This window comes from Salvia hispanica, chromosome 4, assembly GCF_023119035.1.
Source record: "Salvia hispanica cultivar TCC Black 2014 chromosome 4, UniMelb_Shisp_WGS_1.0, whole genome shotgun sequence".
Taxonomy (NCBI): domain Eukaryota; kingdom Viridiplantae; phylum Streptophyta; class Magnoliopsida; order Lamiales; family Lamiaceae; genus Salvia; species Salvia hispanica.
In genome coordinates, this window is record NC_062968.1 from 17,039,837 (window position 1) to 17,052,365 (window position 12,529).

General features: G+C 31.2%; 1 pseudogene; it reads left to right on the plus strand.

The window, feature by feature from the left end:
• The first annotated feature begins 2,082 nt into the window (after nt 1-2,082).
• Nucleotides 2,083-6,262, plus strand: LOC125220491 (annotated as a pseudogene).
• The last annotated feature ends 6,267 nt before the right edge of the window (nt 6,263-12,529 follow it).

A 12,529-nucleotide genomic window follows, 5' to 3' on the forward strand; every position in this document is an offset into this window, starting at 1 on the left:
TTCCATATCCTCTATAACTTTCAATTGCACACAAACCTATGAGAGAAACATAAAGCATGTGGAGGGTGATTCATTTTCTTATTATCTTTATTTTATTTTTTTGATAATATGTATATTTTTCTTATTTAATTATATTGGTTCTAAATAATTGGACAAATAAATTTTAAATCATAGAATTTAAATTATCAGTTTTCTGAAAATTCAAATTTAATTACAACTAATGGATATATTGTCGGATACTAATTGAAATGAATTTATCGGTCGGTAATCAGTCATGATTTCATAATTTTTAGAAGTCTGTGATTTTTGATTTCGTAATATTTTACCACATTTGATATCACATATTTAATTTTCAGTGATTAAATGACTACACGTAAATATATTTAATTTCTTAGTGTTATCATCCAACAAAATGCAAAATAATCTTATCCATTCGCAACCAAGTATTTTATTATTAATTCATCTTTAAAAATCTAAGTTACGTAAACAATTGCAAGAGCATATACTTCATTTCTAAAAGTGATAATCCAATGGAATATTAGTAGTCATTTACATCCAATTATTATTTTTAATTACTAAATAATTCTTAAAATTCTAAGTTACAAAAATGATGTCCATGTACTTAATTTCTAAATGTTATCGTACAATAGAATACTAGTAGTAATTCGCATTCAATTACTTTTTTTATTACTAAATAATTCTTACAAATCTAGATTATAAAAACGATGATACGTGTATATACTTAATTTTTAAAATGTTATCATCCAATGGAATAATAATAGTCATTAATATCAATTAATTTTTATTACTACACTAAATAATTCTCAAAATTCTAAGTTATAAAACCGACTGCATAGATACTAAATTTCTTAACGATATCAACTAATGAAGTGATAATAATAGTTATTCACATCCAATTATTTTTTATTACTAAACTAATTATTAGTAAAATTTTAAGTTATAAAAATGACTACATGTATGTATAATTAAATTTTTTAATGTTATAATCCTATGAAGAAATAATATTATTAATAATAATAGCCATTCACATCCAATTAATTTTTTATTACTAAAGAATTATTAAAATTCTAAGTTATAAAGCAACTACATGCATATATAATTAATTTATGCGTTATCATCCAACGAAATACAAAATAACCATATCCATTTGGATCCACTTATTTAATTATTAATTCATTTTAAAAAATATTCTAAATTATAAAGACGACTATAATTTCTTAATGTTATCATCCAATGAAATAATAATAGTCATTCACATCCAATTAATTTTTTTATTACTAATTATTATAATTCCAAGTTATAAAATTATTTACATGCATATGTTATTAATATCTTAGCGTTATCATCCAACGAAATATAAACTAATCATATCCATTTGCATCCAAGTATTTTGCTATTAATTCATCTTTAAAACTCTAAGTTATAATAACGACTGTACGTACATATACTTAATTTTTAAACGTTATCTTCCAATGGAATATTAGTAGTCATTCACGTCCATTTTTTTTATTACTAAACAATTTCTTGAAATTCTAAGTTATAACTAGTATCTTAGTGTTATCATTCAATGAAATAACTATATTCATTCACATCCAATTATTTTATTATCATTTCACCTTTAAATTCTAAGTTATAGAAACGAAATGTTAACATCTAATGGGATATTAGTAGTCATTCATATCCAATTATTTTTATTACTAATTAATTCTTAAATTTTCATTTATAATAATAATTGCACGTGTATATACTTAATTTCTAGACGTTATCATCCAATGAAATATTAATAGTCATTCACATCCAATTATTTTTTTATTGCTAAATAATATTACAATTATAAGTTATAAAAACAATTGCATGTGTACAATACCTATTTTCTAAACATTATCATTCAATTGGAATAATAATAGTCATTCACATCTAATTAATTTTTAAAATTTATATGATAAAAATAACGTAATTAATTTCTAAATGCTATGAAATCAAGCTAATTCCTATATTCATGTTCAGTCGATAATCATCATTTCCTTTATTGATGAGAAAGCACAACTAACTCCTATATTCATGGAAGGGTTTGTATTGCTTTTATCATCAAAATCATACCATTTACATCTATACATATATAAAATGCGAGTTTTGGCAGAGAATTTGAATAATTATTTTGTGTAAGGAATATAAATGCAATAGATAAAAATTATTAAATTAATTTCTTTGACTAATTTTTAGAGCACTACAATGAGTAAGCGATTACAAATCTTTAAATAAAATAATGAGCATTTAACAAAGCATAGAGTAACCTCTATTCTCTTAATTTTATAATTTATGATGTTTTAATTCCATGATTTCTCATATTCTAATTTTGTGCCTATAAAAGGCATAGAGTTATGGATGAATAATACCCAACAAAGCATTCTCCATTTTCTCTCAAGCCCTCAACATTTTATTGAATAATTATTTTGGAGCTCCATCGTTCATCGGTGCCTAACGGGTCTGAGATGTTATATACGTTAGGAGGAAGTCGTTTCATCTTTCAGGATAATGCTTCAATTCGAGAGCACTAACCGTGATGTAATTTGTCTTGCGGAAAGAGGATTTTTCTCGACTAGATTTATAATACGGTTTATTATATAATTTTGATTATAATTTCCATTTTATTTTTTGTTTTTTTTATTTGATTACAACTAAATACTTAGTTCCCGAGTTCATAAAAGTGCAAATAAAGGTAAATGCGCTAGTTTCACTTCTTTTGAAGCTAGTTTGATCTGCTAATTTCCTCTTAACCTGTAAATCCTAACTAGTTCTCATAAAAGTTTAAAGCAAATCATGTTCTCTTGAATCAAAATCACAAAATAGTACTTAGTTCTTGGATAACAACCCCATAAGTTTTCAAAATATAACATGGACAGCGTTCGATTTAAAGTTTAACGCTCTTTCGAGAATAACAAAAGATATCAAAAGTTGGGGTGTTACAAATAGTTAGAGTACCGTGTGTATATGGTTCTAGAAATTTATCCTAATATTTTTTATAATTCTTAGAGACGGAAGAATTGTAACATTTTGTATATTTATATTGTCACTGACACTATAATTATATTAAGTGGTGTCACACAAAAAATAATACTCTATTTATCACTTATAATGAATTAATAAGTGGTGCATAATATGTATATTTGCAATGAGATAATTAAACCTATCAAAATCAAGTTGATCAAACAATTAGTTGTTCAAACAAAATAAAATAGTTTGCTACCAAATTTTAGTTTACTAATAATATTATTGTTGAATTTAGGATTTAACATTTAATTGTTCAGGGATACAACTAATTTTATATAGATAATCTAATTATCTTATCTATAGGTGATCATGCTGAGTAAAATATAGTATATTATATTAAGTATACTTTTTACAAAAAGAAAATTTGCAGTATTGAGAATTGTAAAGTAGCTTAAAAAATATTATAGATGTTTCATGTTCCAACAAGCCACGTTTAAAAGTGCAGTAAATATATATTAACGTTATAACGTTCACAACGGTTCTCATTATTCATTAATATAATAGTGTTAATTCAACCAATTAATGTCATGTTTTTTGTGTAGTTTATCATTTGAAATTTTTTATGGTCATAATTTTGATGTTTTGAATATTATGAGTTATCGATTTATTATTTTGTTAAAAGTGTGATTTACATTATTTTTAATAGAGAAATATGAAGGATTGTTTTAACATAGTTTTCAAAAGTGTCAACACTTGATATAGTCTCTTTAACGTTATCCAAATAATTGTGTTTGTCTTGATTCCATCTCAAATATGTTTAATTTTATGTCTTTATGTGTAAAATGAATTGAGTAGCATATATTTATTGAATTATTATTATATAGTATTTTTATATTTTATATACTCCGTATTATATAGTTATATTATTTCTTATTTTAATTAATCAATGAACAATTTAAAATTGTATGACGAAAAAATATTCCGTCGTGCATCGCACGTGGGTTAACACTAGTTTAATATAATTTGAGAGTGATTGAACTTTACAAATATAGTAATATAGTAAAGATAAGTAGTTGACGAGAAAACCGGTTTAATAGTTAAGGACAATGTTTGTTAATTTATATTTATTCATGATAATAATATAGCACCATTTTTCCATTTTGATATCCATCAAAATTACTGTCGTTCCTATTTAAAGAAATACTTTTATCATTTTGCTTATGCTTTTCAAGCTTTAGCAAAAGGGTTCAGATTTTTCAGTATATTTATCTCAAATGGACACTTGCTCTTCTCATAGGATTACACAGGTCTTGTTGGTTTCTTAAATAACCTCGCGGTTGAGAATATTGCTGGTTACAAGCTTGTGATCACTAGCAATTTTGATGTCTAACAATAAGTAAGACCAATTCTGACCAGAGATCTTTTACTGTCACTCATATTTGTTTTGAATCTTGTGATACTCACACAAAGCATACTTTCTACTACAAAGTTGGTGGTTATCACATAAACTGTATACCTCTTGTTGGACGGTCTTACTTAACTCACCATCAAGGTTTGAAAATAAGCCTGAATTAACTTATTCCACTGCAGGTATCTACCAGCATTTGTCGCATTTGCTGGTATTAATGTGGTGCTGGCTATTTGTGCGGGGACGCTATGTGCATATGTTGCTCCTGCAGCAGCTGGTTCTGTCATACCTGAGGTGAAAGCCTATCTTAACGGCATTGATGCTCATTCCATCCTGGCTCCAACTACACTATGTGTGATGGTTTGTTCCACTTCCTTTGATGTTCACAGTTAGATAATAGTCATATTTTCTCTGTCGTAGTGATGAAATGATCAACCAAAGGAAATGTGAAAAACTGTCTAAAATTTAGTTAATCTCATGTATGGTTTTAATTAACTAAAATGGCTCACTTTTCGGTAACCTTTAGTATTTAGGTAATGGTATTATTTTCATTGTTGCATTGCTGATTTATGATCTCAAGGAACTGAATTAGGCTTCATTTATTTTACTGAACTTGATTTGTTTTTGTTGATGTTTTAATTCACATTCCAATTTTCTAGATTCTTGGTTCCATTCTGGCAGTTTCTGCGGGATTGGTTGCTGGTAAGGAAGGACCAATGGTGCATACTGGTGCCTGTATAGCAAATTTACTTGGACAAGGAGGCTCTCGGAAGTATGGTTTCACTTGGAAGTGGCTCAGATACTACAAAAATGACAGAGACCGAAGGGATTTGATTACTTGTGGGGCTGCTGCTGGTGTGGCTGCTGCTTTTCGTGCCCCAGTTGGTGGTGTACTTTTCGCCCTTGAAGAAGCTGCCACTTGGTATCCTTCAAAAATGACAGAAACCAATTGCATAACGATGCTTTCGAGAATACTATTCAGCCATCACATATTTTACCTTGATGAATCAGTTTCTTCTTTCATTATATTGCTATCTGTATTTATTTTCCAGGTGGAGGAGCGCTCTCTTCTTTGGAGGACCTTCTTCACAACTGCTATTGTAGCTGTTGTATTAAGAAGTCTCATAAACTTTTGCCGCGGTGGCAATTGTGGACTCTTCGGACAAGGAGGACTCATTATGTTTGAAATGCATTCTGCAATTCCTAATTATACCAATGCAGATCTGCTTGCAGTTGTACTAATTGGAGTTCTTGGAGGTCTTTTGGGAAGCCTATACAATTTTTTTGTGGACAAAGTCTTGAGAACATATACCTTGGTTAACGAGTATGTTTCAGCCTTCTCTTCGGTTGTTTACTCGATCCATTATAAGTGTAATAACTATGATTGCTATTCCCTTCCTTGCAGGAGAGGCCCTTCTCACAGGATCCTACTTGTCACAGTTATTTCCCTTCTAACATCGTGTTTCGCCTACGGCCTGCCTTGGTTTGCCAAGTGCATTCCATGTCCCAGCGGCACGGGTAAAGAGTGCCCGAGGATTGGAGACCTCCATTGTCAGCCCGGGCATTACAATGATCTGGCGTCCCTTTTCCTCAGCACCAGCGATGATGCCATCCGTAACCTGTTTAGTTCGGAAAAAGGCAATGAGTTAGAAATCTCCACACCGTTCATTTTCTTTACTGGAACCTATTTCCTAGGCATTGTTACTTATCCTCTTCATTCCTGTCATACTTGCTGGAGCCACATACGGGTGCCTCGTTGGGAGGCTATTGGGCTCTTTGTCTACTCTTGACCTCGGCCTCTTTTCCATTCTGGGAGCTGCTTCGTTCGTTTCGCTCGAATAGAATCTTGCTTGTATACGTAAAACTCTATAATCCACTTTTAACCCGATTCAGTATTATTCGAGCAGTCTCGCACGAATAGAATCACTATTATTATTACATTGTGTTTGCTTGTGCATTTATAAGATGTTTTACAAACATTTAAATGCATAAGAAGTAAACAAAGTCTAAGTCTTTTGCTTAGTAGACCGGTTGTGGGCGTCGTCCACTTTAAGGTAACACGGTCAGATCTATGCAATGCTTTGCAAAAGAAAAAGAAGAATTTCACAACCTAGATAGGCTTTGGCTACCTATCGTGAAAGGTTGCAATGTCAGTCCGCATATTTCTAAGCCTTACTGAAATAATTTGACATTGGTGTGGTATAGCACTGAACGGATCTAACAGCAAGACGTGTCTTTATGCTATCTACTGAAAGACTAGGTCTTGATAAAATATTATTTCTTAATCTACATATGTTAGCATTGAGCATACGGTATTGATTATGCACTACTTTGACTTATCAAATGGTGCGGGTTTTTCGCAACCCAATAATCCTGATATATTGGGTAGTGGTGATTAATATCTAGCGGTGCTAGGATTGCTATTATGTTGAAACGTGCACGAGGTGAGTCTCGTTTGATAATGTCCTCAAGAGGAGCTCGAACAAGGTTTTATTATTCGGAAAACTGGCCAGTTGGAGTTTTATTACTCTATGAATAATAAATAAATGATTCTTGCTAAGTCCACTCTTGGAATTAATAAGATATTAATTAATTAAGTCCATAGCAGACATTAATTAATTAATGGACATTTATATCTTAAGCGCGGGAAATAAATAATAAAAGTGGAAACCCGGATTACTTGTAATTTCGGATTTGGATGGGGAGAGTTCAATATTACTTCTGTAGTGGCTGCTCGTAATATTCCAATATAAGCTTGTATTAAATTGTGGGTTCAATTTAATTAGTAAAAAGCTAATTGGGCGAGCCCATATCCAAAACCTTCCATAGATCCCTGTCTGGGCCCAAAAGGAACTTAATATAAATAGGAGAATAAAGGAGACAGAATAATCACAATTTTCATTACTGAAATTTTCGAAAATATCAGCCCCATCAGCTGTAGGAATTTTCGAATTCCACTCCTTTTCCCAAAAGGATTTCTTCTGTCTTCTTTATTCGAGTCCTAGTGTTTTGATAAGATCAGCCCACCCTGATATCGAGATACAGTTCGGGAACCAGAGAGAAGATCCGTGGTCTAGTATTGAAGATCATCACGTGGAGAAGGCGCGAGCAATCGACGATTCTTTGGAGAATCAAATCGGTAACTCTAAACCGTAGAATTCATGTTTTAGGATTTACTTTCTTTGAGCATGAATTATTTGCGTTCTAGCATGCAATTATCTGTTTAACATGTGAATTGATTAATCGCATAATCGGTCAAATAGATCCGTATCTGATTTATTTGTTTTGTACAAGTCTTCCGCTGTGCAAGGGGCACCAAACCCCATCAATTGGTATCAGAGCCAATTTTTGGCTCTGATTATGTGGATTAATTTCATGTTATGTGAATTGCTTGAATGGAATTTATTCATAGATAAATTCTAGATGGATTTGGAGAGTAATAATATAGAATTTTATTCTTATCCTATGAATTTATATGGATTTATTCATATATGAGTTCTAGATGGATTTGAATAATTATAATATAATATTATCTAATTCTATGGATTTATATGGATTCACTCCAAGTTAAATCCTAGATGGATTAGGAATAATATTAATATTAATTTATTTTATCCTATGGATTTGAATGGATTTAATTCTATTAAGACAAATCCTAGATGGATTAAAATAAGTGTTAATCCAAGTTATCCTTATCTTTTGGATGTATCTCCTAGATAGATTAGGATAAAGATATATATAAGAAAATCCTTATTTAATTGGATTTAGATGAATTTATTCATCTAAGAAATCCTAAGTAATATTTGATATATTCTAGATATCTATTCTAAATAGAATTAAGATTTGTATAAATCTGGGTTGGTAGGATTTTATTTTTATCTTATGGATTATGATGGAACTGATTCTATCTAGAAATATCCTAGTACGATTTAAATAATAATAATCCTAGATCAACGTTATCTTGAATTGTAGGATTTGATTTTATCGAAATAAAATCTAGAATAATCCTAAGTGGATTTAGATAGTTGACTCTATCTTGATAAATCCTAAATAAATTTGGATAATTATTATCCAAGATAAAACTTAATTATTTAATTGATTCTCCCTTGACTAGATTAAATAATTTTCGATAATTATCATGTGTGTTTAAATGCCATGCATTAAATGGATTTATCTGTTTATTTGGTGTTTATCTATTTTAAGTGGATTATCTGCTTTATCTACTTATGTGATAATTATGCAAAAACCATATAAAAATATCTAAGTGATGATTACAACAAGTGCGTTGTATACGGTCTCCATCGATTGGTTTGCAAATTTATGAAGCCATTTTCTAATATTATCGCCACCCATGCTGTGGGGACAATAATCCTAAGAAATAGCAAGTTCATAAGGGCAGACTTCTCAAATATAAATAGTATGAACTAGAAAGTGGTTTCTAATACTATCTCCTTCCATGTACTGTGGGGACAATAATCCCAAGAAATTACAAGTTTCTGAAGTTCAAACAGACTTGGCGTAGATACTGCTTTGTTATCAAGACATGAGCATTGGCATGGGAGTTGTGTTGTAGAAACAAGATTCTCAGAATAAGCAACTGATGGTCGGCTTAGGCAACATTAGCGACCTTGCAGGAGGAAGCAATTGATGCTGCCGGTGTTGTGACCTAAGAAATTGTCAAAATTTTAATGCGTATTAACACAGAGGAGGATACAATTTATTAATTTTGCATTGTAAATAAAGGAATTGTTTTGTGGTTGTTTGTGATTATGTATTGAGCATGAGTATGTGATAATAAGTTTATTTGCCAAATCTTCATTATGTCATTTAATTTTTGTCTGCGATCCTTAAAGAAAGAAAACTCGAATGCCTAAATTATGTAGACCGGAAATGAAAATGGATAAGATTCTCATCGCTGAAAGCTTGGAGTTTATACTCAATGATTCATGTTCCCCATTTCCTCGACATAATTCCACGAAGAATGTTCGAGAATGCATTATGCATGTACTTGACAAGCTCTTTGAGGAATAAGGTCAAGCTATTTCTTTAAGTAACTCTAATGTCTTTGGTTAATGACGAAAGAAGGATATCGCAGAATCTCAAGATGATTCGATTGACATTCAGAGTGACGTAATGTTTTGATGATCTTTTGATCACTCAAATAGTTTCGGACACAAGTCATCCTAAAGTAATAAGAAATGACTACAAGAAGGTTTAACTGAAAAGTAGAAAATCTTCAGAATAATAGTCGTTATATTACTGTTAGAGGAAAGTAACATGATAGATGACGAATTCATAAAGGCTGCATTTTTCTTAAGTCCTAGTTCATTTGAACAAAAGACTAGATATGGAAATGGGAGAGCCTTAATTGTCATCAAAGTTTGTTTAAAGCGAGAAAAGATGCTTTGTGAGTTGGATTGACCTATTTTATAGAAGGACAATGACTTACATGACAATGCAACTTCTAAGTAAGAGATCTTGATCCAGTTAGGTTTTTGTTGCAGTGGGAGCTATTAATGCTCAACTATTGGTTTTATGGTTGATTTAAGGAATCATAGTATTAAAATAATATAAGTGCGACAAGATTGAGTATTAAAACAACGCATCAACTTCTTAAACAATGAATGATAAAGTATTTATGGCTCTTAGTCTTAAGGCCAAGAAAATACTTAGCAAATTGTTCAAACTGATCTAGACTATCAAGATTTTAACAATTTGTTTGTTAAATAGCTTGAAAGTCGAGAATGTCTGTTTGATGCACTATGAGTTAGAATCGTTTGATTCAGAATACTTATAGAAGTGCAACATAGAAAGACTAGCGAAGTCTTAATGGTTTACACCATAAGGAGACAAGCAAAGGGTTATGATCTGTAGTTGGAGTCTAATTTCCATTAACGAATCCAAGCATTCATCTAATGAATGGGATAGTTATGTAAGAAGGAATCGAAGTCTTTCTAAGACAAGTTTGATTAAGTGATGATTTGTACTCATTAAAATCTTATCATTGATGGGATAAAGCATTAAAGAAACTACCAACATCAATATCTTCTACAAAACACGAATTGTTGACTAGAGCGTCTCTAGTCTAGCACATCTCAAGGTGTAATGTTGTTCCAACACGTGTTGGAAAAGTGTCCAAGAAATTGGAGTTGAGTAATGAGACATGTTTTAAGGTTTGTCCCAAATGATGTAAGGTATAAGTTTTGTAATCTTCAAAGATATAATTCTAGTATGAAGATTAAGAGATGAACTACAAGCCTAACAGCGTGATAACTCTCAAAATAAAGAGAGAGATATCGGATTTTCCACATCACCAAGAAGTCATACCATTAGGAACTTTTGCACTAATAAAATCAACTTCAATACCTAAGATCGTAAGAACCATATCGTAGTGGGAGCTTTCCACTGGAACACAACAAGTTCTGGATCTAAGAGTGTCGTAAGACTTGGTCTTAGATTAACTTGAACATAATCCCCTAACTACAATGTAGTATTGGTTAATTTGAATAATCATCTTTGAAAAAGTGATAGATTCCATATTACAATCTAAGATAGACAATATGTTTTACAAGACTTGCAATACTACCTATAAAGTTATGTCAGTCAGTGGGAGCTAGTATATTTGCAAGTGTAGATTTGGATTTCAATGGCTAGACAATGATAAACGGGTTATGCCCAAAGAGAATTATCTTCTTGCTATCATTGTGTCAGGATGTATATTCCACATCTTATTGTCTATTAGGAACTTACATAAATTAGAATGTATGTATTATGATTTTTCAAGAAAGCCTTCTATCAATAGAAGTCTCTTGAGGAAATCATATACTAGAACGTCCTAATGGATATGTAATTAAGGGCAAGAAACGCATGATTTGAAGCTTATAAAGACCTTCATGGTCTTAGGCAAGGATTCTAAATCAGAGTATATGTGTTTTATCAAAATTGTCAAATATCTGAAATTTTACTTTTGCCCATAGCAGTGCTGTAAGGAAGTTGAAAGTGCATTACGTATCGTAATATTGGTACTCTACGATGATGAAATCTACAAAAGTTGCAAACAACTAAGATTGGCATCCGGTGTAGGAAACTGGTTGTCTACCCAGTTTAAGATAAATGATTTAAGAGAAACTAATTACATTCTTAGCATCTAAGTCCTTTTAAGATTTGCTAGAAAGAATGTTGAGATTCTCTTAGGAATCCTATATCTATACATTGCTTGGAACATTTAAGCATTAGAAATTCCATGAAAAGGTTTATACCTCTCAAGATGGATTGTCTTGTCTCTAGTCAAGTGTCGGTTGACGCTTAGTGAGATTAAGAATTATGAGACTAGTTTTGGAGATAGATGTCTCATGTATGCTATAATGTGCACTAAGTTTGATATTAATTGTGTTTTTGCATAGCAAGTATATATCATATTAACCATGGCAAAGGATTTTGATTGAGGTAATGAATATACCCTAGTGCTTGAGAAAGACTAGTAACTATATTCTAGTTTACCAGTCATTCATGTAATGTCCTTAGGGTTACACTGTCTTAGTTTTATGACTAATCAGTGATCGAGTAAGTCATCCTCTGAATATGTGTTTACCTTAGGAGTATCTTCCTAATAGCTTTAATCGTAAGTTTGAGGATGCATATGAGTAAATTTTTTTTACTACTCTAGTGAAGGCTAACTCAAGGGACACACGAGTTTATTAAGCTAAGCAATCACACATTGGGATGAAATTAATTAAAGATCAAGTACGCAACAAAGACATTATGGTGAAAAAGATATAATCAGAGAACAACCAAGAAGATTGTTCTTTCACCTTGTGAAATGAATGGTAGTTCGATATATCTAGTACAAAGACCTACTTTGAGTATAAGTGGGAGAGTTTTTGGCAGTGGGTATACTCGAAAGCATGTTTTGAGTATAAGTGGGAGATTGTTAGGTTTGGTATACTGAAAAGCATGTTTCGAGCAAGTTTCGTGCGAATAGAATCTTGCTTGTATACGTAAAACTCTACAATCCACTTTTAACCCGATTCAGCATTATTCGAGCAGTCTCGCACGAATAGAATCACTATTATTATTACATTGTGTTTGCTTGTGCATTTATAAGATGTT